The sequence below is a fragment of the Mandrillus leucophaeus genome, unplaced genomic scaffold, assembly GCF_000951045.1.
Source record: "Mandrillus leucophaeus isolate KB7577 unplaced genomic scaffold, Mleu.le_1.0 Scaffold406, whole genome shotgun sequence".
Taxonomy (NCBI): domain Eukaryota; kingdom Metazoa; phylum Chordata; class Mammalia; order Primates; family Cercopithecidae; genus Mandrillus; species Mandrillus leucophaeus.
The window spans coordinates 1,627,725-1,655,534 of NW_012104321.1; the positions used below are offsets into that span (position 1 = coordinate 1,627,725).

At 35.7% G+C, this 27,810-nt stretch overlaps 1 long non-coding RNA gene across 1 annotated transcript in view; it reads right to left on the minus strand.

Annotated features, from left to right (window-relative positions):
- Positions 1 to 15,285, minus strand: part of LOC105548262 — a 34,087-nt gene extending 18,802 nt beyond the window's left edge. Inside the window, exon 1 of the long non-coding RNA XR_001007367.1 lies at positions 15,166 to 15,285. This is a non-coding gene — a long non-coding RNA (uncharacterized LOC105548262). The remainder of the gene's footprint in view (positions 1 to 15,165) is intronic.
- Between the last annotated feature and the right edge of the window lie 12,525 nt (positions 15,286 to 27,810).

Genomic DNA, 27,810 nt, shown 5'->3' on the forward strand with positions numbered 1-27,810 from the left:
TGACAATCTGGGGTCCTGAACTACAGGACACCATGGAAATGGTTAATAAAACACAGCTTCCCTAAAGGCAGATAGATTGGTAACCTAAAACGAAATTACTCAGTTCATATAATCAAAATAAATTAGACGAAAAGGCCAAGCACACCTGGACTAATGAAATGCTTCAAATGTTTGTCTGTTTCCATATCTGAGACAATTTTCAGATCTGAAACATATGAGCTGAAGGGCAAACTGGGTTCTCAGGAGAAAGAACCCTGCCTGAACAGGCAAATGGACAAGTATGTAGGAAAGTGATTCCCACAGTCTTTCTACAAAGGGACTTATAGTTATTCATACAAGTAACCATACACAAAAGAGGAATACAAAGTATTTTAAGCACTGTTAGACACTAAGTTGGCTTAGACTAAGTCTAAAATGCTCACAAATGTGGAGTATATAATCCATGCAATACTGTCATGGGTTGTCACACAGTGAGTCCACCAATTCCTCAGAACCAACCAGTGGCCATTTCTCTGATCTTGGCCCTGACTATGTAATTGGTGTAGATATACTGGATTGATATTAGAACTCTCACAGGTGTTTCTGTCCTGATTGGGAGAATATATTGTAGTGAGGAAGGCTACATGGAAACCTCTGAAACTCACCAACTCCTTTCCCACTGGTTGAGTTAGAAAATAAAAAAAAAATACTGTATCTTGAAGAGAATGGCAGAGATCAGTGCCACCTTTAAAGCCTTAAGAAATACAAAGGTGATGGTCTGCATTATATCCCAGATTAGTTCACTAGTCAACCTGATAAATTCTGTTTGCTGTACTGGATGTGGAATAATTAACATGGGCTCAAATACATGGAGTGCTCTATGGCCATTACTTGGGCAAATGTTTTTATTTCCATTCCTGTTAAGAAGAAGGACCAGAATAAGTTTAAATTCATTTGAAACAGACAGCAATATACTTTTATGGTCTTCCTACAAGCCTGTGTGAACTCTTCTGTCATCAGTCCTAACATAGTCTGAAAAGATCTATACTGTCTAAACATTTACAGAATATCATATTAATCTACTATATAGATAACATCATGTTTTAGGACTAGATGAGCAAGAAGTGGCAAATATGTTAATAAAATATGATTTTGGTTAAACATATGACTTTCAGGAGATGGGAAATAAACCCCATGAAGAATCAGGACCAATTGCATTGGAAAATTTGAGAGTCCCAAAGGTCTGGGCAATATTTTCCCCTTGAAAATAAATGACAAATTATTGCGTCTCACACATCCCAGCACTAAGAATAGAGCATCTTGGGGTCCAAGAGACAGAATAGTCCACCACTGGGAATAGTACTCTAACCTTCAGTGGATGGCATGGAATACAGCTAAATGTGAATAGGATTCAGAGTAGAAAAGTGCCTTGCAGCAGATTCAGACTGCTATGAGAACAACTGTACCATCTAGACCATAGTGTTGTGAAACAACTAATATTTTTCATTTCTGCATGATCCAGGATTTCTGAGTAAAGGATAATTGAATAGGAACCTGAAAGGTAAATCCTCGCTGGAGTCATTTGCTTATATTTCAAAATGGTAAAGAAAAGCTATCAATTTTTTCTTCCTCTCTCTGGAGAAGATTTGTTTACATTGCAAAGCAAAAATCCTTCTCTAGGGAGGAGGAGGAATAGATGTGCCAGATGCCCTACTTAAGCTCTGATTCTCATAATTTTTGGATTCCTCTTCTGTAGCAAAACCTCTACATGCACAAGTGATATCTGGCCCTCATTGTGTTGCCCAAAGGAGAATTGGGGCACTGCTGAGATGATCTGCGAACAAATGATGTATTCTTTCATCTAGAAGTAATGTCTCAGATCCTTCACAGTTTCAAACTTAAAATTGTTACACGTAATTTGTGGTGGAAAAACACATGTTGTGTGGAATTTCTCACAAGCCCTAGTAGGAGTTTCACAGCATAAATCCTAAGGATTCTGGAACACAACCATGTCATCTGCAGTAGAGAATTAAACACTATTTGTAGAACAGCTTCCAGATTGCTCCTTAGCCCTAATAGAGATGGAGAGAATACAGCTTGTTGGCATCAGCCATGGAGACGCATGACAGTTTTATGAGAAGGCTGATGAATGAGGATCTGAAAATAATGATGAAGAGCATAGAGTGTTCAAACCCTGACTCTCAATGCTAAGAGGTAAGACATGGGAGAACACACAGTCTTGCTTGAAAGAAGAAAATATTAATCAGGGTCTTTCAGGGAGAATGAAATGTTATTTAAATCCCATATGTGTAAAGTACTTTGCAAAGAGTTTAACCGTCTCTAGAGATCATTAATCATGGAATGGTGGACTTAGGGAAGGAGTTTAGAAGGAGCAGAAAAGAGATGGGATCGAGGAACAGAAGGAAAAAGCATTATTGATAGGAGAATAAGACAAAATAACTCTTATCCCAAAAGAGTCTACACTTGAATGATGGTTGAAAAAATAAGGAGGTGAAGCAGGTTGCTGTCGGACGCCAAAGAGAAGCACAAGATAATCAGCGATGGGTAATGCAGGTTTTAACCGTCATCAGGGTGGGAGGCCAAGCAATAGCAGCTACAGCATAGTGGGGTGATTTTCAAATGTTTGATGGCTGACAGTGATGGCAAGGGCAGTGGAGGAAGAGATTCCCCATCTCCTCTGAGATCGACAGGAACCCAGCTGTATATTCCATTTCGAACAAACATGCCTCTTTTCAGAGAGAATTTACAAAATTCTAGGAGGCTGCTAAGCCTGTAGTCTCCTTTGAAGCACAAACAATTCTGTCTTTGGGCTAGTGTGGTAAAAGCAAACAAACCTCAATTTACTGGACACAGCTAAAGTAACTGTCTAGGTGGAAATGCAGAGACCATTGTAGATGATAAGGAAGCTAACCCAATCAGATTTGGTGGGAAAAACTATGAGAGGTCTAGGTATACAAAGAGGCCAACGTCACTGGCCCTCATGCTGTAGTCCCCATGATACTAATTGATTATCTCAGGGCTACTTGAAGTCTGCTGTACTGAAAAGCTGAATGTCTGAGGACACACCATATGATAATAATCCCATATCCATTTCCCTATGTGCTTACCTTCATTGGATAGCTAAACTAGGTACCATTTTTTCTTATTAATGTAAATAATTTTGCTGTAATAGCTAACTTTTCCCGAGGACTTAAATATGCCCAACACTGGGCATGGTTTATAAGCTTTATTTAGTTTTATACTTAAATAACTCAACTTGCTTGACCCTATTATAATAACCCTTTTTGTCACATAAAGGAAACCAAGGTTTAAAAAAGGTTAAGTAAATCAAGTCTCACAAATGGTGAATTTTGGAGCTTGATTTCAAACTCAGGTGGTTGACATCAGAGCCCCTGCACGCAACCACTAGCCACATTGGTGTTTTCTCTTTTCACTTTGTTTATTCCCATCCATCTTCCCTTAGGAATCATTCCACTAGGACAGTTGAATACATTTGTTGCAGTCATAAGATTATGTTTTCTCAGACAGTAATAAGTAAAGTGGCAGACAGAGACAACCAAAAGAAAAGGAAGGGGGCATGGGTTAAAATGAATGGAGTAAATTCATTTAGAAGGCCAATGATTTTAAAGTGGCAGAAAGTGGAAAACAGTTAATGCTTGATAAAAATCTATTTGTAAATCTGTCCTTTCTTCACTTAATTCTGAGAGATTGAAATTGAAATATAATTGATATTTGACACATAGTTGAACTAGTGGAAATGAACATACAAAACATATATGTGAGAAAATTGCATTTTTACTGAGCATAAAATTCTAGAATTAAAATTTAGGTTTTGCATTTGTGGCTCTACAAAATGGACTTGCAGCTTTTCCTCACTCGGGTAAAAGGTGGCAGCTGAACTGTACTCTGTTTTATAGGTTTGAACTATGATAGTTATTTCAGGTAGATTGCATTTCCCCAAAATTTCTAAAAATACTATATTTGCTGTTTTAATGCTCTTCCACAGTTTTACCACTCCTCATCAAGGTGTAAAGTCTATTTCTCCTCCCCATAAAAGTGGGCTAGCCTTTGTGACTACACTAAAAAAATGAAATATGAGTGATGCCAAGTGACTTTCTAGTCTAGGGCACTGCAGCATAATAGGTGATAGTGCTTCCATCTAGCTCACATTCCGTTCCTCTCCTCATCTTTGAAATCCAGCCACCATGTTGTGAGGAAGCCCAGGCCACATGGAGAGACCATGCCATGTATGTGTAAGTGTTCCAGCTGAAAGCCCCAGAGAAGGACACAGTGTACAGCCAGGAATAATCTCCAGGTCAGTGGAATGAGCAAGCATTTAGCCGCTCAAAAGATACCAGTCCCCAGGTCACAGGCTTCTGTCCAAGTGCAGAAGCTATTCCCATTCTTCAGTTTCCAAGTCTGATGTTCTATTCTCAAAGAAATTTTCTCTGAACTTTCATATTCTATTAAGTTGCCCTTTTATATGTTATTATAATGTCTCATGAATCCCCTCCATAATGTATATAACATGCAAATATATGTCTACTTATATAATTATACAAATCTAATTTGTATAATTTATATTTGTATGAAATCATTCATTATGAAATAAATATATACTTATGCTCCATATATATCACGGAAGAGCTGTATCTTTCTGGTTCACCATATGTACTTAGTATTTTAACTTTGACATTTGGCAGACCCTCAATATATATTTATTGTGTAAATTAATTGTTACTCCAGTGTTACTTCTAAGGGACTCAAGCTACAATGGTTTAAGAGTCCCTAGAGGCTCGGAAAGACTTTAGTGTTTGTACTCTAGTAGATTGGTAGGGGATGGTAGAAGACTGTCTAATCAGTATGGTTTTCAATTTTGCATTTATATCTTCATAGAAAAGTAAGTGTGATTTTGTTTATTTTATAGAAATAAGGAACTCATCAGAGTAGATTTGATTGTTAAAGTGCTTTTCCTCGCTGGAACATATAAATGACTCCTTTCAAAGTGTCCCTTCTTTCTGTGCTGTGTTCTGCCATCATTTATTATTCAGAAAATGAGGCTATGGTGTAAAAGGCAGAAAAGAAAGAAGGGAGCCTTGAAGATAGATGCTGCAAATTTAATCCTGGCCAAATGACCGATGTAGGGGGGGTGACCTAGACCTGGATATGTTTTAAATCTTCCCAGGCCTGTGCCTCTGTAAAACTTTGCAAACAAAGTTTTCCTGAGGAAAACAGAGGCACATAATGTACATATATTTCTAGTGATACATGTGGCACAGTGTAATGCTATGTGAAGCAATGATAAAGGTCTTTGAGGGGCAGCATGCTGAATAGAAAGAATAAGGGCTGTGAAGTCAAGTAAACCTTGAACCCGATTCTTCTGCTTTTAGCTGAGCCTTATCTTCAAAGTGGTGTATAATTAGAACTAAATGAAAGAAAACATGTAAAACACGCCATACAGTAAGCTCTCAAAAATTATACTACCTTTTCCTGATTAATACTCAGAAATTAAAAAAATAGTGAGCTGTTTTTGTATCTTAACCGAACCAATGCTAGTATTCTGGTTGTAATATTATACTATATTTGTGCACTGTATTTGTGTTACCACTAAAGGAAACTGGGTAACTGGTATATGGGATTTCTCTGTCTTACTTTGTACAACTGTGTGTAAATCTACAATTAGCTCAAACAGTTTAATTTTTTAAATCTAGACTGAGAGGGAGAGGAACCTCCACTCATACAATGGTTCAGCTGAGCTGAAATTCTATTATTCAAGCTCCATCATTTCACAAATGACGTAAGGAAGCCCAAAGATATTTGGTGATTTAGGCAACACATAGTCACCGGCAGAGCTGCAGAAAAACATACAATGTCCTAGTTCTAGGTTGGTTTTGTAATACAAATTTAAACATATTTTTGAAGAGAGATGCTTGGCATCTAAGTAGCCTTTTCTCTTTTAGCTCTGGGATTGCTTGTATTTTGTATTTATAGCCTTTTATAAAGATGACTATTTTTTTCTGGGCAGTGTTTGTAATTCTTTATACTAATATAGATTTTCACAAAATCCTTTCATGTAATAATTTAAGAAAGTATCTGTTGATATATAACCTTGAAATTGGGTGGCTGGGCATGGTGGCTCATGCCTGTAATCCCAGTACTTTGGGAGGCCAAGGCGGGAGGATCACCTGAGGTTGGGAGTTCGAGAACAGCCTGGCCAACATGGTGAAATCCCATCTCTACTAAAAATACAAAAATAATTAGCTGGGCTTGGTGGCAGGCACCTGTAATCCCAGCTACTCGGGATGCTGAGGCAGGAGAATCTCTTGAACCCAGGAGGCAGAGGTTGCGGTGAGCCAAGATCGCGCCATTGCATTCCAGCCTAGGGAACAAGAGTGAGACTTTGTCTAAAAAAAAGAAAAAAAAAAAAGAAAAAAAAAAGAAAAAGAAATTGGGAACAAGCTTGAGTAAGTAACTAGAATTTAGGATTTCTGCTATCAGTTTTCTCTTGCTGCTCTCTGACAGAAATGCCTTTAAGAGGTTGTATGAATCAGGTCATACTGTCTATAGAAAAGAATAATGTTGTAGGTAATAATATATCCATCACATCTTTTTTGAAATATAATGGGAAAAATTCAACATTTATAAATAAAACACACTGCAGACATACTAATTAGAATATCCAGTATGAAACATCATACAGGGCTAATGAGGCTTTTGAGTAATGTCTTAAAGGACCCCAGACATCCCCATCTCAAAATGCTCTACCTCTTTGACTGGCTTCTTTCTCTGTGACTTTGCCATTATGTTTTCATTCCTATCGGTTGCATGAGTACATTTAGATGTAAATACCTCAAAAGAAAGCTTTTTGTTACCACTATTTATACTGCTTCCAAACAGAAAACTAGCTGAAACCAACATTCTGAGGTGATAAGAGACGGGATAACTAAATTCCGTAGAAGGAAACATTAAGCCATGTTGAGAAAGAACGGGTCTTCATGGGCCATTGCAGTGGGAAACAACACAGAACGCTTAGGTTACGGCGGGAGGAAGACAGTAAATAAAAATAGGGAGAGAAATATTGAAAAGGTTTAAGAGAAGACGTCTTAGAAATACATCTTACTACTTTACTGTTTCGTCCAATGTATTTCATAATCAGCATCATGATATTAACAGCACAAAGACAGCATTTTCCTAGAAAGTATACCAATGAAATTTAAATGAGAAAATACAAAAATGGTTATTCATATAGTAAAATTAAATTCTTCGTAAATGTTAGCTGTGACTTTTATCAAAAACATGCTAAAATTATTAAAATTGACAGGAAAAGTGATAGGAATATATAGGATATAAAATGCTCATACCCACAAGAAATCATTTGTGTATACTAAAGGAGAATCTGATATATATATTTTAATGCTTTAACTGTAAGTTCTGATATTAGAATGAAATTTCAATTTTTCTACCAGTTGACTGAAGGTTCCAGCTAAAATAATATATGTATATTTCTCACTTTTACAAAAACAGTTAGATTTGTTTTCCATGCTCTTGGCTGTATTCTAAGAGAGTTCTACATGAGTGAGTATGTCACCTCAGTCCTCAAGAGATGAATCAGGCTTAAAGTTAACAGCACACACAACAGTTAAAGATGAAAAATTGCTGTTGTTTCAGTATAGATAAAATCAAGCCACAGTTTGCATTCTATTCGAATTCACTGAACTTGGTAATACATTAGAAAATATAAAAGTATTTTTTATGTTTCTTTCTTAAGTGTGTATAGTTTTTTATTATTCAGAATTCCATATCTGAATTGCAGCCATTACTTGAAGAAAGTGGGTGTATGACACTAATAATTTTCTTAGGGTTTGTGACAATGTTAACTATTTCTCTGAAATGGATGAAACCTCTAAAATGGTGGGGAAAATACTTAGGGCACTGCTTCTACTACTATGGTTTCTTTAAACTTCTTTTTTTTAATTATGAAAGGAATGAAACTCTAACACTGCAAAAGAGCAAAACATGACAGTATATTTTAAATTTCAACTCTTTCTAAGGTTGACTATTATATAATACTATCATAAAAGTTTATCGAGCATCCTTGAAAGCCTATTTCTTCCAGTTACAAATACACACAGATTTTACAAATTGCATTAGTCCATTTTTGTATTGCTATAAAGAACTGCCCAAGATGGGGTAATTTATAAAAGAAAGAGGTTTAATTGACTCACAGTTCCACATGGCTGGGAGGCCTCAGGAAACTTACAATCATTGGGAAAGGTAAGAGAAAGCAAGGCACCTTCTTCACAAGGTAGAAGGAAGAAGTGCAGAGCAAAGGGGGAAGAGCCGCTTATAAAACCATCAGACCTCATGAGAACTCACTCACTATCATGAGAACAACATGGGGAAAACTGCCCCTATGATTCAATTACCTCCACCTTGACACGTGGGGATTATGGTAATTATGGGGATTATAACTCAAGATGAGATTTGGGTGGGGACACAAAGTCTCACCATACCACAAATGCACACGCATACATACACACATAATATGATACTGTGTATATTGTTTTGTTACTTGTTTTTTCACTTAATAGGTTATGTAATTTAGCTAACTATATTTATCAGCGTTATTTAGAGTATTTCCAATTATTTGTTATGTATTATAAAGTAATGCTATGAGTGTCCTTTTACTATCTTTTTGTACATATGTACAAATATGATTATAACTCCCAAGAAAATAATGTTCTTAATCCATTTTTAACTTTTACAAATATTGCCACATTTCTCTCTATAAAAGCTGGACACATTTACACTCCCACCAATAGTGAATCAGGGCCCATTTCCCACATAACCAATTTAAATCTCATAGACAAGTTCTGCCCAATAGAATTTTCTACATTGATGTAAATGCTCTATATCTATGATGTCTAATATAGTAGCCACTAGCTATATATGACTACTGAGCACTTGAAATTTGGGTGGTGCGATTAAGAAATTAAATTTTTATTTTTATTTAATTTAAATGTAAAAAGCCACATGTGACTAGTGTTTACCATATTGAACTGCATAACTATACCAGGAATGGGATCTGGTTTATTTGCAAGCTTGACCATCTTTCATAACTTTTAAAGTGGTTTATTGTTCACTATCAATTATTTAATCTAGGAAATTTTGCGTGTATATTTCTGCTTTTTTGCTACTGTATTGTGTGTCTTTTATCTTATTGACTTACAAGTAATATTTTCCTGATATGCTGATTTCTACTGGATGTTTGTTGATACTTAATCTACCATAGAGGATGCAAACATTTCATTCTGGGCTCTTATTTATTCACAGATATTTTATGCAGTTGGTACTATTGTGAGTTACATATTTGCTTTTCAGTATTATCTAGTTGGTAATGACTTGTGTATATGAAAATTTGGGTTTTGTATATTTAGCTAATATCTTGTCAATTCACCTACTTAGGCTACTAGTACTAACTTTGTGGGGGTTTTCATTAAAATTATTTTTTAATAAGCTTGTATTTCTAAATCATTGTTTGAAATAATTGCAGCTTTGTGGTTTCCTTTGTAATAATTATCTCTTTATTTTTCTTTTATTAGTCTGGCTGAATGCACTAGAAAATACAGAAACACTGAATGATAACAGTAATATGGTAGTCACAATTCTTGTTTTATTTATTATTTTGATATTTGATAGTTTGATAGTTTATTATTTGATAACATTTGATAGTTTATTATTAATTGTGATATATATGTCTCTATAAATATCCCATGTAAAGATGAGGAAGTCTACTTTAATTTCTGTATTAACATTTAATCTATAAATAAATTCATTAATAATTTTTCAATGCAAAATCCATTTAAGTTATTGGTATATTCATTATAAGCCCATCAACACTTTATTATAATTATTGCTTTATGCCATTGCCTTTTAAATCAGATAGAAGAAAAGAGTTACTAATAAAAATATATTTATAATGTATTTTATATTTATTTATGTAGTTAACCTTTAACAGTATTCCTTGTGTCTTATGTGAATTCAAGTTGCTCTTTGGTATGTCTCATTTCAGCCTAGAAACCCCCATTTAGTATTCTCTTAGGGCAGGTCTGCTAGGGATTAATTTTTCAGAATTTTTGTCTGGGAATTAATTTTCTCCTTTATTTTCACAGGAAAATTTCTTTGGATGTACAATTCTTTATAGGCAATCATTTTCTTACAACACTGAAAATGTCATTCTATTTCTGGCCACCATAGTTTCAGATAGGAATTATTTTATTGATGATCACTTATAGGTGATGAGTTGTTCTCAAAATTCTCTCTTTGTCCTTGGCTATTGACAGTTTTACTATGATTTGTCTAGGTGTGGATCCCTTTTAGTTGATTCTATTTTGAGTTCCTTAATCTTCATGAATGTGCAAATTAGTGTTTTTTATCAAATAGGAAACAATTCACACTATGATTTATTCAGATATTCTTTCTGCCTCTTTCTCTCGCTCCAATCCTTCTGAGAGTTTATCATGCCTATGTTGGTGTGCTTGATGATGTCTCACATATCCCTGAGGCTCTGCTCAATTTTTTTCATTCATAATTCTTTGTGTTCCTTAGAATTGATCATCTCAATTGATCTATCTTTAGCTCCATTGATTCCATCTTCTGCCATTTCAAATCTGTTTTTGAGTCCTTCTAGTAAAATTTTTATATCATTTACTTTAATTTTTAAGTGCGTTATTTCTACTTTATTTTAAAATTATTTCTACCACTTTATTGATATTTTCTATTTGAGATAGTCTCATATTTTTATTTAATTTTTTAATCATGGTTTCCTTTAGTTCTCAAAGGCATTTATAATAGCTGATTTAAAATCTTTGACTAGTAAGTCCAAGGTCTTAATAGTCCAGTAGTCTTTCTCAGGGATAGTTTCTATTGATTATTTATTCCTCCATCCCTACCCGCCACACCCTATATATGGGGCGTACCTCTATCTCATTTATTTGGGTATCTCAAGATTTTTTACTGAAAAGTGAGACATTTATAATAAACATACTGTGACAACGCTGGAAATCAGATGGAAATAGGACTTCCAGGACTTGCTCCTGTTGCTAGTTGTTGTGCCTCTCTTTATTTTCCTTTTATTTGTTTGTGACTTTCCTGGACTAATTCTGTCAAGTCTGTATTCTTTAATTTACTCATCAGCTAGTGATTGGACAGGGATCTCCTTGCATACCTTGGACCAATAAGTCTCACAGCCTTTGCTGACAGACTCTGTGTTTATGTTCAGGAACATCTTCAACACTTCAGACAACTTACAGTTCTGCCTTAACCTTTACTTCTTGATTTTATAGCAACTAAAGGTCAGTCATAGGTGAGCAATTAAGACCTTCTCCAGTGTTTTCTGTACATGTTCGCAGTCCTGCACATGCATGTGGCCTTCTAGATTCCCAGGAATGTGTGGAGTTTTTAACTATCCTCTAAAGTCCTTTCATTCCCCAGTTTTTCCTTTTAAGTTTCCTAGCCACTTATTAGCCCTAAATGGGATCTCTGCTTAAGGAAGCTGTGTTGTTCAACAATTGCCAATAGTTGCTTTAGACACACACCTGGGAATATGGCTATTCTCACAGAGAAAGCTCTAAGTCAGGCCAAATAAAGATAAACCTGCCACACCTATAATTCCAGCACTTTGAGAGGCCAAAGTGTGAGGAACACTTGAGGCTAGGAAATTGAGACATGCCTGGGCAACATAGCAAGACCCCTGTCTCTGAAAAAAAAAAATTAGCAGGTGTTGGTCAAGCACATGCAGTCCTAGCTACTTGGGAGGCTGAGGTGGGAGGATCATTTGAAATTAGGAGGTCAAAGCTTCAGTGAGTCAAGGTCATGTCACTGAACTCCAGCCTGGGTAACAGAGTGAGACTCTTTCTCTAAATAACTAACTAAATAAAATAATAACAAACCTTGAGAATGAAATTTTTCAGGTAGCTTCCATACAGGTCAAATGGTCATTTTGCATGTGGATTTGGGTGATTTCCAAACCCTTCTTCCCACCCAGTGACTACTAGGCTGTTGTTTTTCAGTTACTGTGGGTGTGAGTCTGTTGGTCTTAAAGGATATCATGAATTTGAATGGGCATAAAGTAAGTTCAAGCACCACAAAGCTCATTGTTACCAAGATCTGATTATTTTTCTAAAATAAAAGTTCCTCAGATTGTTGGAAAACTTCAGTTAGTTTCCAGGATTCTGAAAAGTTGATTTTGACTTTTTTTTTTTTTTTTTTGGGCCAGTATCCTCATTACTTTTATGGAGGAGGAGTTTTGGGAGGGTTTTACTACAACCTTCCCTTCTTCTTTTATTTTGAAACAATTATAGTGGATTAGAAAAGTGTATCTAGGGATTGATAATCAAAGGTTGTATAATCAACAACAATTATGTTTAACAAAATAAAGTTCAAGGTGAATTACAAAGGGCTGAAATATTTTATTTCGATTAAATACATAATAGTTATGGTCTTGGTACTGCAAATAACATTTCTTGGAGATGTTTAGATGTAGAGAGAGAAACAGATAAAGTCACAAGGGTCGAGGCTTTAACATACCACTCTAAGAAATAATTACTCATAGCCAAAAACAATATAGTATTACAGTATTATACAGTATTCTGACACAGCTAGGTTTCAGAAATCATTATACTTGACAAAAAGGATAATTTACATTCTTTTTAAAATCCCATGTAACAATTACAAAAATCTCTTTAGCAACAAAGAAAATCTCTAGAAATTCTCAAAAGTAATCTTTTAATGCATGGCATTTTCTGAACACAATAAAACTCTAGTTGATAGAAAAAAAGACAGAAAAAGGCATAAAATAAGCTTGCCTAATTTGAAATAAACACTTTTCTATGTAACTCAGATTAAAGATAAAACCAAAACTAACAAAATTTTTAGAAGACTATCACTATTTTAACTTTCAAGAAAACTGTTTTTGAATAGCAGCTATTATTATTTTGTGGATACATTAATTTCTTTACATTCCCTGAGGATACAAATTTCAAATAAACATTGTCCTATTTGTATTTCCTCAGTCTTAAAAGCAGATTTTGACAGTCCAAAATATTATAATATCTATAATCATATTTCCCAGAGGCAACCACTTTTGGCACTATTTTGTGCTATAGTAGTTATCTCCTTAACTATGAATAAGATAACTATATCTCTATGTTATGGTTTAACAATTTTAGACATTATGAACTGTCTCCTCTCTTGGAAAGATTAAGATTTACTCACATTATCTACTGTTTCTTCTTGCCTTTGTCATTTTTGCTTTCGGTATTTTTTTAAACACTCCTTAGTAATTTAAAATAATATTCCTAAGCCATTCTTTCTCATAACAATAACTTTAGTATATAAACTACCCACCATGTAGTAGGTGCATATTATATCATTTTCTTCTCATCTCCGACTTCTGTGTAGATACCTTCATTATTATAATATCAAAAAGACAATAAAATTATATTTAATACATCTGTGCTTAGTAAAACTTTGGTCAAATAAACTGTAATTTCTTTAAATTTTTTTAATTTTTAATTAGTATGGGTACATAGTAGGTATATGTATTTATGGGGTACATGAGATCTTTTGGTACAGGCATACAATGTGTAATAACCACATCAGGGTAAATGGGGTATCCATCACCTCAAGCATTTATCCTATGTGTTACAAATAATACAATTATACTCTTTTAGTTACTTTGAAATGTACAAATAAATTATTTTTAACTATAATCCTCCTGTTGTCCTATCTAATACTAGGTCTTATTTACTCGTTCTAACCATTTTTTTGTACCCATTAACCATCACCAATGCCCCCCTCCCAATTCCTCCTCCTAGCCTCTGGTAACCATCTATCTGTTCTCCATCTCCATGAGTTTAATTGTTTTGACTTTTATATCCCAAAAATAAGTGAAAATATGTTTGTCTTTCTGTGCCTGGCTTATTTAACTTAACATAATGATCTCCAGTTCTGCAAATGACAGAATCTCATTCTTTTTTATGGCTGAATAGTACTCCATTGTGTATATGTACCACAGTTTCTCCATTCATCTGTTGATGGACGCTTAGGTGGCTTCCAAATCTTGGCTATTATGAACAGTGCTGCAACAAATATGGGAGTGCAGATGTCTCTTCAATATACTTTTGGGTATATACCTAGCAGTGAGATTGCTGAATCATATGGTAGCTCTGTTTTTAGTTGTTTGAGGATCCTCCAAACTGTTCTCCATAGTGGTTGTATTAATTCACATTCCCACTAACAGTGTAGAAGGGTTCCCTTTTCTCTACATCCTTACCAGCATTTGTTATTGCCTGATTTTTGGATAAAAGCCATTTTAACTGGAGTTGGATTATATCTCATTGTAGTTTTGATTTACATTTCTCTGATGATCAATGATGTTGAGCACATTTTCATATGCCTGTTTGCCATTCATATGTCTTCTTCTGAGAAATATCTATTCAAATCTTCTGCCCATTTTTACATCAAATTATTAGACTTTTTCCTATATAGTTGTTTGAGCAAACTGCACTTTTATTCACTTCTGAGCCAGTTAGTGTGCTAGCATTTACCTTTCCTTCTCAATAAGCCCAATTCTATGACCTCTGTGACAGCTGAAAGTATCAAGTGCAAATAGATTATTTATTCTTACACTCTGCTGACCACTGAAAATCATACCACATTTTACTTTGCTTAATGTTAGGACCATTATTTTAGTATAGAGGTTTTAACTTTCTCCTGGCATTTCTTATCTTTCTTTTTGTTGTTGTTAACAAAATCTTTTTTTTTTTTTTTTTTGCACTATATCCTCAAAATTAGCCAGCATTTTACAGACCTTTAACCAAAAAATTACAATCTGGTTGTGTTTCTCTTTTGTGCTATGGATGTTTTACAAATGTCTGGTGGTCATTTTTTTCCTTGTTATAAGTTGATAATACTATTGTTCCTGTTTGCGTATATCTGTTCCCCTAAGTGTTGTCCTCTTCCCCCCACGCCCCGCCCCCAGAAAGAGGGTCTCCATATGTCTTGGTTACACTTGGACTTGAACTCCTAGGCTTAAGTGATCCTCCTACCTCAGCCTCCTGAGTACTCCTGAGTAGCTAGAACTGCAAGCATATGCAACCATACCTGGTTTTCTTTTTTCAAACGAAGAATATGCATTCTCTGGAAGCATGGGGAAGATGTGAATTTGCAGGTTTTATTTTAGAAGACTCATGGGGAGGTAGCAGCCAGTCACAATGACACCCATCTTGTGGGGAAAACAAAAACAAGAATGAATTTGTATTGCCTATTTTGCAAGGCATCTTGGGGAACTACTAATTGGAGATCACGTTACATTAAATTTTAATTTGAGCTTTTTCGGGCCCCACAGGTATTGTGAATTCAAACCTATACTGGAAAGAATGACTCCCACTTCTGCTGAAATCTCTTTCTACATATTGTTTTGCTTCTCATTCCCTTGTTCAGTTTTTACCTTTGTGTGTCATTTAATTTAAGTGTACCTCTTACAAACAACTAATTACTGTTCTTTGTCTTTGACAGGGGAACTTATCTAATCATAATTGTAATCATAATATGTTTAAACTTTTTGCTGCCATCGTGTGTTATGTTTTCTTTTGTTTGGGTTTTCAAATGTCGTTTAAAAATACTTCTCTGTTTATAACTTTGTTACTTCTTTCCAATGATTTCCAAATTGAATATCTTATTTCTCTTATTGTACTGGTTGTTCTGAAATTTGAAACAAAATAATCCATTTATTTCCTCAGTGTCAAGAATTAATCATTTGGCTTTTGATAGTTTGGAATTGTTTATTATATTGTGGATCCTTTGTTTAATGAATCTTCTTTTAAAAATTATATGGCCAGGCACAGTTGCTCACACCTGTAATCCCAGCACTTTGGGAGGCCGAGGTGAGTGGCTTACAAAGTCAGGAGTTCGAGAACAGCCTGGTCAATATGGTGAAACCCCATTTACTTAAGATATTTTGGGCTGAGCATGGTGGCTCACGCCTGTAATCCCAGCACTTCGGGAGGCCAAGGCGGGTGGATCAATTGAGGTCAGGAGTTGGAGAACAGCCTGGTCAATATGGTGAAACCCCATTTACTTAAGATATTTTGGGCTGAGCATGGTGGCTCACGCCTGTAATCCCAGCACTTCGGGAGGCCAAGGCGGGTGGATCACTTGAGGTCAGGAGTTGAGACTAGCCTGGCCAACATAGTGAAACCTCGTCTTTACCAAAAATACATCAAATTAGCTGGGTGTGGTGGTGGGCGCCTGTAATCCCAGCTACTTGGGAGGCTGAGGCAGGAGAATCCTTTGAACCCAGGAGGCAGAGGCTGCAGTGAGTCGAGATTGCACCACTGCACTCCAGCCCAGGTGACAGTGTGAGACTTCATCTGAAAAAAAAATTATATTAATTTTTGGAGTGGTAGCCTCAATAATTATTTAGAGTTAAGAGAAATTTTTCTGGTCTCTTTGCTCATCATGGTTTCTTGAATTCAAAACCTTTCTTTCCCTTGGTTTATAATTATCATTTTTTGATAATGTATCTTCAAGCCAATTTTATGGGTGTGATATGGTTTGGCTGTGTCCCCAGCCAAATTTCATCTTGGATTATAGTTCTCATGATCCCACATGTCATGGGAGGGACCTGGTGGGAGGTAATTGAATCATGAAGGTGGTTATCTCCATGGTGATCTCGTCATAATGAGTGAGTTCTCATGAGATCTGATAGTTTTGTAAAGGGCTGTTCCCCCTCACATGCTGTCTTGCCTGCTGCATGTAAGATGTGCCTTCACTCCTTCTTTGCCTTACACCATGATTGTGAGGCCTCCACGGCCATATGAAACTGAGAGTCCATTAAACCTCTTTTTAAAAATAAATTACCCAGTCTCAAGTATGTCCTTATAGCAGTGTGAGAATGGACCAATACAGGGTGCCATCAGTAGTTAACATGGCTGTAGAAATACAACTATGCTAAAGTCTCACTTAAAATTCATAACTACAAATCATACATAGGCTCTTAATATTGATCTGTGATCGTACCACATGTCCCTAGTCTATTTACTCTCCCATTCTTCTAGATGTGTGCTCTCCAATAAAGTAGCCATTACCTATATGTATTTCCTTTTCCATTTAAATTAATTAAAATAAAATAATGTTGTTTCTCAACTCCATTAGCCATGTTTCAAATGGCCAATCACCATATGGTGATAGTGGTCGTGCTGGTAGGCAAAGTAACGGCCTCTCAAAAATGTAGGCATTCTAATCCTGGAACCTATGGATATGTTAGCTTACATGGCAAAAGGGACTTTGTACATGTGATTAAGGTCAAGGGCTTTGAGATGGGAAGATTATCCTGGCTTATCCACAAAGGTTCCAATCTAATCACAAGGATACTTAAAGTGGAGGAGGAAGACAGAAGAAAAAATCAGGGTAATGAGCTGTGAGAACTCAACATGCCTTGCTAGCTTTGAAGATGCAGGAAAGGAGCCACAAGCCAAGTAATGCAACTGGGCTCTAGAAGTTGGATCAGTCAAAGAAACAGATTCTCCACCAGAGCCTCCAAAAAGGAATGCAACCCTGGTGACATCTTGGTTTTAGCCCAGTGAGACCACGGTGCATTTCTGATCTACAGAACTTAAAAGATAATAAATTAATATTGTTTAAGCCACTAAAGTTGAGACAATTTGTTGTGGTAGAAATAGAAAACTAATACAGCTACTATTTCTGATAGTGCAAATATAGAACGTTTCTGTCTCTGCAGGAAGTTCTATTGGACAGCACCAATCTATAAGATTTTAAATAATTGAAGGTACAGTAAATGGAGTCCTCATTGACTTTTGGTAATCTCTCTTTCTTTGGTAATCTTCACTTTCTGGAATGATCTCATCTAGTCTCATAACTTTGAATAGACAACAATAAAAGCTGTTGATTCCAAATTTATATCTTTAGTTTGGACTTCTGACTCCAGATGCATATATTCACAACTGATCATTTAAAAGTTCCAATTAGATAGTTAATGGGCATCTTAAACACAGCGTGAATAAAACTGAACTCCTGATCTCTCCCAGCATAGACTTGCTTTATTTACATTATTTTCATCTTAGTTAATAATAATTATGCCATTTTCAATTTCTCAGGAAAAACACTAGAGTCATCTTTGACATCTATTTCTCTTATAACACTCATACAACCTATATCAAAACTCTTTTTGACTATATAAAGGATGAAACTCAGGAACAGCCAATGAAAGAGAGGCATAGAGCAAAGAAAAGGGGCAGGTACAGGACCTTCCAAGCCCTCTTCAGGCTTACCCACCTCACAGCTCCTCTCTTGATATGTTCGCCAACCCAGAAGCTCTCTGAAACTCATGGTTTAGGGGTTTCTATGGAGATTGCATTATGTACGCATGATATTGATTAAATCATTGGTCATTGGTGATTGAACTCAATCTCCAGCCTGTTTTCTCTCCTCAGATGTCAGGGAGTGAGGCTGAATGTTCCAGCCCTCTAATCATGCCCTAGTTTTTCTGGCGACTAGCCCTCATGCTGAAGCTTTCTAGAGGCCCCCAACCACCACTCTTCTCATTAACATACAAAAGATACTCTATTAGTCCACAAATTTCAATTTCAGTCTTTTGGAGCTATATGCTGGAAACCAGAGTCCAGTTTATTTTTTATCACATTCCATCTATAAAATATATTCTGCATCTAATGACTTCTGAACACTTCCATTGCTACCACTTTATTCCAAGTCACCATTATCTTTAGCCTAGATGATTGTAATAGCCCACTCTATTACAAACATAGTCCAGTGTAATAACAGAACCTACTCTAGGGAAATAATAGAAGCCAATTAGTCACAAAATTGTTAAATACCTGAAAGAACAAAGGGAAGAGTTAGGATAATCCAGACATTATTTATTATAGCCAGCTGCTACCCCTAGAGATGATATTATTGGAACCCAAAAGCTGAGACCACCCAATACAAATGGCAATCACAGTAGCCTGCCCAGCGGACCGGCCTTGGGGCACATGCAGCAGTCACCACAGGCACAACCCAAAACAATCAGAGAGAGGGACCAGTGCCCCAGCTTGTCCCTTCTTGGTGCCCTGAACTTCATGACAATGCTTCTTTTTGAACAAATTCAGTTTGAAACCAATTAGCAAGGGAATCTGGGAAATATATTTTGTAGGGGTTAGACCTCTAAGATATAGATGTAACTAGAGAAAGGGGAGGGAATGAATTTGGGAGAAAACAGATGCTTTCTGATTTGTCTCCCAGCTTCCATTAAAGCTGTCTACCACTACCACTCTCCAGTACATACACATTCTATTCCAACAGAGGAGGCAAAGTGATCCTTTTTAAAATAAAGACAAATTATTTCACTCCAATGGCCCAAATTTTATGGCTGTCTTCCTGTCTTGCAGAGTAAAAGTCAAACTCATCACAGTAGCCTACAACATCTACATGATCTCCCTCCCATTTCACCTCTTTGACCAAACCTGCTTCTTTTTCCCTAACTCAATTTTCTCATGCTACAGTGATCAGCTTGCTGCTCCTGGAGGGCACCAGGAAACTTCCTAACTCTGGATCTTTCCAGCTACTATTATTCCCTTCCTCTAATATCTGCATGGCTTACTTTCTCACCTGCTTGAAGCCATGCTGAAACACCAGGTTTTCATGTTAAAGAGCCATCCTTGAGCATCACAGCAATGTGCTGAGAACACGTAACAAAAGCTTCCTGTAAAAGAACTGAATTGGAAGAGATATTTAGTGCTCAATGCTTTACTATTTTTTCCTTACATTAAACTATGCTAACTTAACATGTCTTTGTTGTCTTCTTCTATGATTTGACATCTAATGAAAAACATTATAATATTACATTATTATCAAAGCTGTAACTGTAAAAAGATTTGAACAGCCAGATATGAAAATGCAGATGACACCCCAGAACATTTATGTTGTTGATGTTGTTCAATACAACTCATTTCATGGTTCAACTCAGCACAATATCCTACTTGAACAAAATAATAAAGAGAAAAATGCAAAATAATAGAGGAGAATGTAGTAGACTCTAAAGCAACAGTTTAGCTATTACACCAAAAACAAGTGCTATCTGAATAAATCATAAACTTGACAGATTTTGACACGAAGAAGCTAATTTAGTAGAACTGTCACAATCCCAAGTCTCTCTCTCTTGTTTCAAGGAAATTTTGATTGAATGCTAACTGAAGCACTGAGTTGCATGCTGAAAAATTTTGGAAATATTTGTTACTTTTTCTCAATAAAACAGTAACAACAAAGTAGTATACGATCTAAAAGTAAATCTGCTAACAAAGCAGAAACCAACCTGTGGGCACTTCTTTGCCTCATGCCTGTCTCACACTATATAAGTAATCTTTTACCTGAATGGGATATTAGCTCCATTATTGTTTTTAACCAAGATCTGTTTTCTTCAGTGTTGACATGCAATTAATTTTCCTGGCCAGTGAGAAGTGTGGCTAGGAAAACTGAAAAGGGTAACAAATATGGCCATTACAAATATGGCCACAATAATCAATCCTTTCCTTATCCATGCCCTTTTCCACTGATTTTCCACTACTCCCATCAAGAGATGGAATCTGTTTCTTCACATTTTTATCTGGGCTGGCCTGGTAAATAGAATGTGGTAGAAGTGACAGGATGCTATTTCCAAGCCATGAAGTCAAGGGTCTTCTGTGTGACTCTTTCAGAACTCTGCCACCACCATGCGTCTCTTCTTCATGTGGTTTCTCATCCACCATCAGTCTAAACCAGCCGGCAGCAGACCTTACACACATGGTCAGCCCAGAAAAAACATCCAGCTGAGCTCAGTCCAAACTGCCAGTTGGCAGATATGTAGGCTAAAAGAGGAGCTGCCTTAAGCCACTATGTTTGTGATTGATTGTTACGTGGTAATTATAAGGTAGCATCTTTCTTTGCTGACAAGTAGAGGAAAAAGATACTGATTTCATTTTGAATTGCAGCTTGAGTTTTAACTGGAATAAGCAGAAGGTCCCTTTGGTGTCAACAGATTAGATAAAAAGAATTGGGTTGTTTGTTCCCCCTAGTGTTTCCTCACTAAATCACAGTTCTAGATACCAGTGGCTGGCACTCATGCACCACGTAGTGGTACAGGAAGTCCATCCCCCTTAAAACAGAGGAGCTCTGAGAGCAGAATGGGCATTTTCAATTCTGCTCAGACAGCTAAGAAAAAAACAACACGTTTAATTACTGTCACACAGATGTACTACTTTGATTGTCAACTTTTGTTTGATTAAATCACTCTTTTATGGAAAAGGAGGCTAACATTCTTATGGTACAAAATTGGCTCATACAAACTAAAGGAGAAAAAATTCATAAATCACACACCACAGCTAGAATTGACTTATTTTGGTCGCACTGAGTAGAAAGAGAAGTCCCTTCAACACAGTCCTCAGACTGGTATATCTGGAGGGTCATCTCCTATCCTCCTAAACAATGATAACAAATGGACTGGACCAGTTCAAACCTCACAGGAAGAACCAGTATAAAGTATATGGGCACCGAATCAAATTAGACGAATGTAAGAAATACTGGGATAACAATGATAAAGAAGGCAAAAGGAAATTGCCTACCCAAGCATCTCCTATTGTTTCTAGATTTATCATTGGCAGGTAGGCAAAGTCACCCAAAATATCTTCTTGATACTGACTGAAGTCTTCATTTCATGTGTATCTCCTTACTACATAATTCAACTATACAAAATCATTCTGGAAATCAAGTCTATCAGGTACTAATTAACTCATATTTACATGTATCACTATGTACTAAGAATCTTCATTATGTCAGGTCATGATAAAGGTTCAAAAATGAGTAAGCCATAGACACTGTGTTACACAATGTATGGGGGATGTTGGTAAAGAAACACCTTAACATAGCTAACAAAAGGTAGAAAATAGGAAGAAATGACATTAGTTGAAAATGGAGATAATCATTTGAATTGGACCCTGAAGGACAGGCAGGATTTGAACATGAATAACAGTGACATGGAAGAAGAGGAAATCTAGGATGAGACAATAGCTTGTTTCTCTTTGCAGAGAGGAAAATATATTGGGTGGACTTGGCCAAAGCTATCACATTAGTAAAGCTTTTCTTGGGAGGTCCTGGCCTCTTGCTGCTGACCTAAGAAGGTAAGAAAGAAGAAAGCATTAGCATAGGAAATGAACTATATTTAGGACTAAATTATATAGAAGCAATATATCCTTGCTTCTGAAATATAAATCAATGTGAACTTTGTAACTTTTCAAATGAATATTCATAACTTAGAATGTATTTTAATGACATTTTAGTCATATCTCAAGCAATGCACACATTAATTTTCTTTTGTCTGCAACTTTATTACTCCATTGGAATTACAGGATTTTGCTACCCTTTTTGTTCTGTGATACAATTAGTCCATGTAGATTTGTTTGTACTTACCTTTAGCCCAGTAAATAATGTAGATTATGGTTACTTTTAGTGTGCCTGATTTTGTTCTGAGTATATTTTTCTCAGACAACTCAAAGTTATCATTTTAATGACTGACTTGAATTCCTTCCTAACAAATCTAAATCTAAATGCCTTGTGTTTTTTGACTTTTTCCTTCCTCATCTTACTATTTTCTCTCCTCTCTCTTATGTTTTCTTTTTTTTTTTTTTTTTTTTTTGTCCTCCAAATTTTCCTGTAGCAAAATGAAATTGCTGTCTCCTATCAGATTATAGCAATCCTGGCATTATTACAAAAGATTTCCCTCATCTAACTAGAACTAAGAAGCGATACGTTTTAATCTGAGATATTTCTAGACTGACATAAAAAGTAAAGTTTTGAATTTGGCTCTATCACTTAACTCATAAACAAGCTTAGTACACCTTACTTCAGATTCCTTATAAATAAATTCTGACTTTAATAGAAAAATTGACACATGTTTATTGTATGTTTTGTGTGCCAGAAATTGTGCTACATGATAGAAAACATACAAAAACATAAGATTCTCATAAGGCTAAGGACTATGAAATATAAAGAAATCAACAAAATCAGTCAAAATGCCTCATAAAAATGCAAATCATGTTTTAAATGCTAAAGAGAGCTTCATATTAGCTGTATAGAACTTTATATCCTAACACATATGAAGTGAACAAGAGTGAAGACAGAATACTGTTGAATAGACTCTATTTCCCTTTTAGTGTTTGCCAAGCATGACTACATGAAAGCTTTAGTTCTCCAGTAATCAAGAGGCTAATGTTTACAAAATTTTTTCTTTGTACCTTATTGCTGCAGAATAACTTCTTTCTTTGGCATTATTTGATATCAATGAAAGCCTCTTTTAAAAAATTTTTCTTTTATATTTTTCTTTGTTCAAAATTAAACAGCGGGGATAAGTAAAAAAAAATCTTATACCTTAGAATTTTGACAGATAAGTGCAGGATATAAAGGGCATGCATAGGATTTAAAATGTAATGGGATATGTGGAAGACTATATAGAGGCCTGTGACTATAACCTAATGCATGGTGCTGTGGTCTAGGAATTATCAAGGCCCGGAGACTCTGAGGAGATAATCCTTATCACTTGTACCTCACTAGCTAAACTTTGTATTATGCAATATACATGGCAGTGTGATAAAGAAAAGGGGTAGGCTTTGGAAGTGATTGGAGAAAACACTGTAGTGATGACCAGACATAATTGTAGTAAAACTTTACCTGTTTGAATTGAGCTTGGAAATCATAGTTCAGACTATTTGCTTGGTGACAGACATCAGGCACTATGAGGTTAATGAAATATTTTAAGACTTTGAAAGACAAACTGGTTTTTGTCTTCTTTTTTACTTTAGATCCTATAAGGTTTTTACACCAAAGAGCCATTACTACTGCATAGGGAAAGAAAAACAAGACCTTGCTTGTTTTTGGTAAAACAAGATGGATAAATTATTTTGTAAAATAAATATTTATCTACAATTTTTGAAGGTCCTGAATTTATAGTTTCCATATGGTATAGGATGCACTAATCTGATATCACATTTGTGATTTGTGTAAATGATTACTATTTATTAAACATTATTTAAAATACGTATGAACCATACCCAAAAAGCATATTTAAAGTAACATATCATGATTGTCTATGATTTCTTTCAAAAAAAAATAAGCAAATATTAGAAAACCTGTCAAAGTAATACCTGATAGTAAAGGCTTAAGAAGAAAAACATGTTTATCTCAGTTTTTATAGTCTTTGCTAAGGTTTAAAATATTTGTATTAAAAACTCTTGGTAACCTCTTAAACTTGTAATAGTCATGTAGCAAAAATTTGCTACAAACATTGGACATAATGGAGAAACTGATCACATTCCCACCACCGCAACTACTATATCACAAAGTACTGGAGGCCTTATCAAACACTATGTGAAAAGAAAAGAAAATGAGTTACAAATCTGAAAGGGAAAAGCCAAAATTGTCATTATTTCAAATGATGTAATAATATGCTCAGAAAAAAAAGGAACAAGAAACAACTGATAAAGAACAAGAAACTGATAAAGTATTAAAAATAAAACACTGAGGGCAGTTTATCACATTCAAGATTAACCTACCTTGGGAAACTCTTCTGAGATGCAACAAATGGGAGAATTCTCGATCAAGGAAATGGAAATCATACAACAATATGTAATTGTCTTTAAATATGTTATGCAAACATCTCAAAAACATAATGATGAAATAAAATATATGCATCAAGTACTGAAGGTTACTAAACAAAAATAGTAAAATATGAAAAGAACTGTTTTAAAAACATAAAAATGAAAAAATACTATTACAAATGAGAAACTCAAAAGTTGAAATAAACATTTGATAACATGGCTGAATACAGAATTAAATACTGAAGTATAGAACTGATGAACTAACTTAGAACGCAGCACAGGAACTAGCAGATACGAATATATGAAAAGGGATCAGCAAGGTCCTTAGCAAGGTCAGTTTGCTTTTTAATTCAGATTTATAAATGTTTGTGAAATGCCCAAATACTAGGAATAAAGAGAAGGTCATAAAAGCAACCAAAGGAAACAAATATTACCTACAAAAGATGCAGGAATTTTGCTCCAGAGTTCAACTAAAGTCCAGGTTCTTGTCTAACAACCAGGAAAAAATTAGGCACGCAGACACATTGAAAGGTACGGATAGCAGCATTTAGTAAAAGAAAGCTCTCAGCAAAAATAAAAAGAGGGACCTGCCAACAGACTCCCAGCTCACAGACTGAATACCAGGCCACCACACACGAGCTGAAGAGCCCAGACTCCTCCCCGGGCATCAGGCTTGAATTCTTGGTGGCTCCACCCCACTCCTCCAGTATGCAGGTGGGCCCCCCAGTCTGCTGTGGGCATGCCCAGACAAAGCCCTGTTCCGTCATCTACACAGAAGCATCTAATGTAAACATTTGTGGGGCAGGTCAGAGATTCTCTGGGAACCCTCTCTTATCCGCCTCTTACATCTATCACAAATAGGTAACATCTTTATAAGTGCTCTCACTAGCAACACAATGTCCTAGGAATTATATTTTCAAATTTTAGAAGGGAAATGATTGTCAATATAGAGTTCTGCACCCTAGTAAACCATCATTCGAGAGTGAGCGTAAAATATAAGTGTTTCAGATACTCAGTTTTTGATCACATGTACTAACTGGAAAATAACTATAGAATGTACTTCAGCAAGAAAATAAGAATGATCTCAAATAAGACTAAATATTGAGAAAAAATTTATTCAAAATAAGCAGCAAAACATGTTCACAAATTTAAATAAGCATTGACTTAGAAAAGCTGCATTTTTTGCTTGAAACAATGTGTAAAAAAATTTCCACATGTGATTATAGAAGATAGGAGCATGATTTAGTTCAGAATGTAACATCTCTCTGCTTTGAAAGAATACAGACTAACTGGTTCTAGCGAATATCAGAAAATATAAATATGATATATAAGCGAAAAAATGTTGAGTTATCACTGAAAGAATAGAATTAAGTACATAACTTCTAAACTTATAAAGAAAAAGAGGGGAATAGAAATGACTTCACCGGATCAATAGAATATAGGGTAAGGGGAAAAAGGGACAGAAAAAGTGAGAGGTGAAGCCAACTGGGTTTCTGAGTCAGGTGTGGACTTGAAGAACTTTTCTGTCTAGCTAAAGGATTGTAAACGCACCAATCAGCACTCTGTGTCTAGCTAAAGGTTTGTAAACGCATCAATCCGTGCTCTGTGTCTAGCTAATTGGGTAGGGGACTTGGAGAACTTTTCTGTCTAGCTAAAGAATTGTAAATGCACCAATCAGCTCTCTGTGTCTAGCTAAAGGTTTGTAAATGCACCAATCAGTGCTCTGTGTCTAGCTAATCAGGTAGGGGACTTGGAGAACTTTTCTGTCTAGCTAAAGGATTGTAAATGCACCAATCAACACTCCGTGTCTAGTTAAAGGCTTGTAAACACACCAGTCAGTGCTCTGTGTAAAAACAGACCAATCAGCACTCTGTAAAACGGACCAATCAGCACTCTGTAAAATGGACCAATCAGCTCTCTGTAAAATGGACCTATCAGCAGGATGTGGGTGGGACCAAATAAGTGAATAAAAGCAGGCCACTTGCGCCAGCAGTGGCAACCCACTGAGGTCCCTTTCCAGGGTTGTAGAAGCTTTGTTCTTTCCCTCTGTTCTTTTGCTCTTCACAATAAATCTTGCTGCTGCTCACTCTTTGGGTCTGCGCCACCTTTAAGAGCTGTAACACTCAGTGCGAAGGTCTGCAGCTTCACTCCTGAAGCCAGTGAGACCAGGAACCCACCAGAAGGAAGAAACTTTAGACACATCTGAACATCTGAAAGAACAAACTCCGGACACACCATCTTTAAGAACTGTAACACTTACTGTGAGGGTCTGCAGCTTCATTCTTGAAGTCAGAAGACCCAGAACTGACCAGAAGGAGCCAGTTCCAGACACAAAAGCATGGCACAGAAAGCAAAACTAAAATGCTGAAAAAAGTGAAAACATCTGAGCAATCATCAAGAATCAGAATGAGCTAAACCCACCTTTCCAATACCAGAAATCTCAGATTATTTAACAAAATCCAGTTATATCCTTTATAAGAGAAACACCAAATGCAATAACACAGAAATGCTGAAAAGAAAAAGAAAAAAGAGAAAGCATGTGAACATTAATAAGAAAAAAGCTGGTGCATCAATATTAATATCAGAAAAGAATGAAATTTCAGATGAAGCATATTAAGGAAAAGAAGAACACTTTATACCAATAAAATAAATGATGAAGAAAATACTATAATGTTGAATCTATAAAAATATATAAAACAAGTAATAGCCAGATTACAAGACGAAATGGATAGCTCCACAGCCGTAGTGGGAGATTTTCAACAAATCACTCATATTCTGAGAGATAAAGGAGACAAAAATTAAAAATCAAATAAGATTTGAAAAACAAAAATTTTCATCTGAAAGAATTTCTATGTGGAAAGATCATTTTCAATTGCCATATACTTTCTCTAGTATAATGGCTTGTCCTCTGCCTTAGTAAATGTCCACAAATCCATCACTTGACATTTTCCCCCAAGCTCTTTTTTCTTTCCAATTATTTCCTTTAGATTTTCACTTTAAATGCTGTCCTCTGGCCTTATTTAATTAATTTCTGACGGTGAAATTATTTCTCTGATTATAATTCCATTTAAACAAACCAGATAAGTCATCCTTTTAAAAAGCTCCC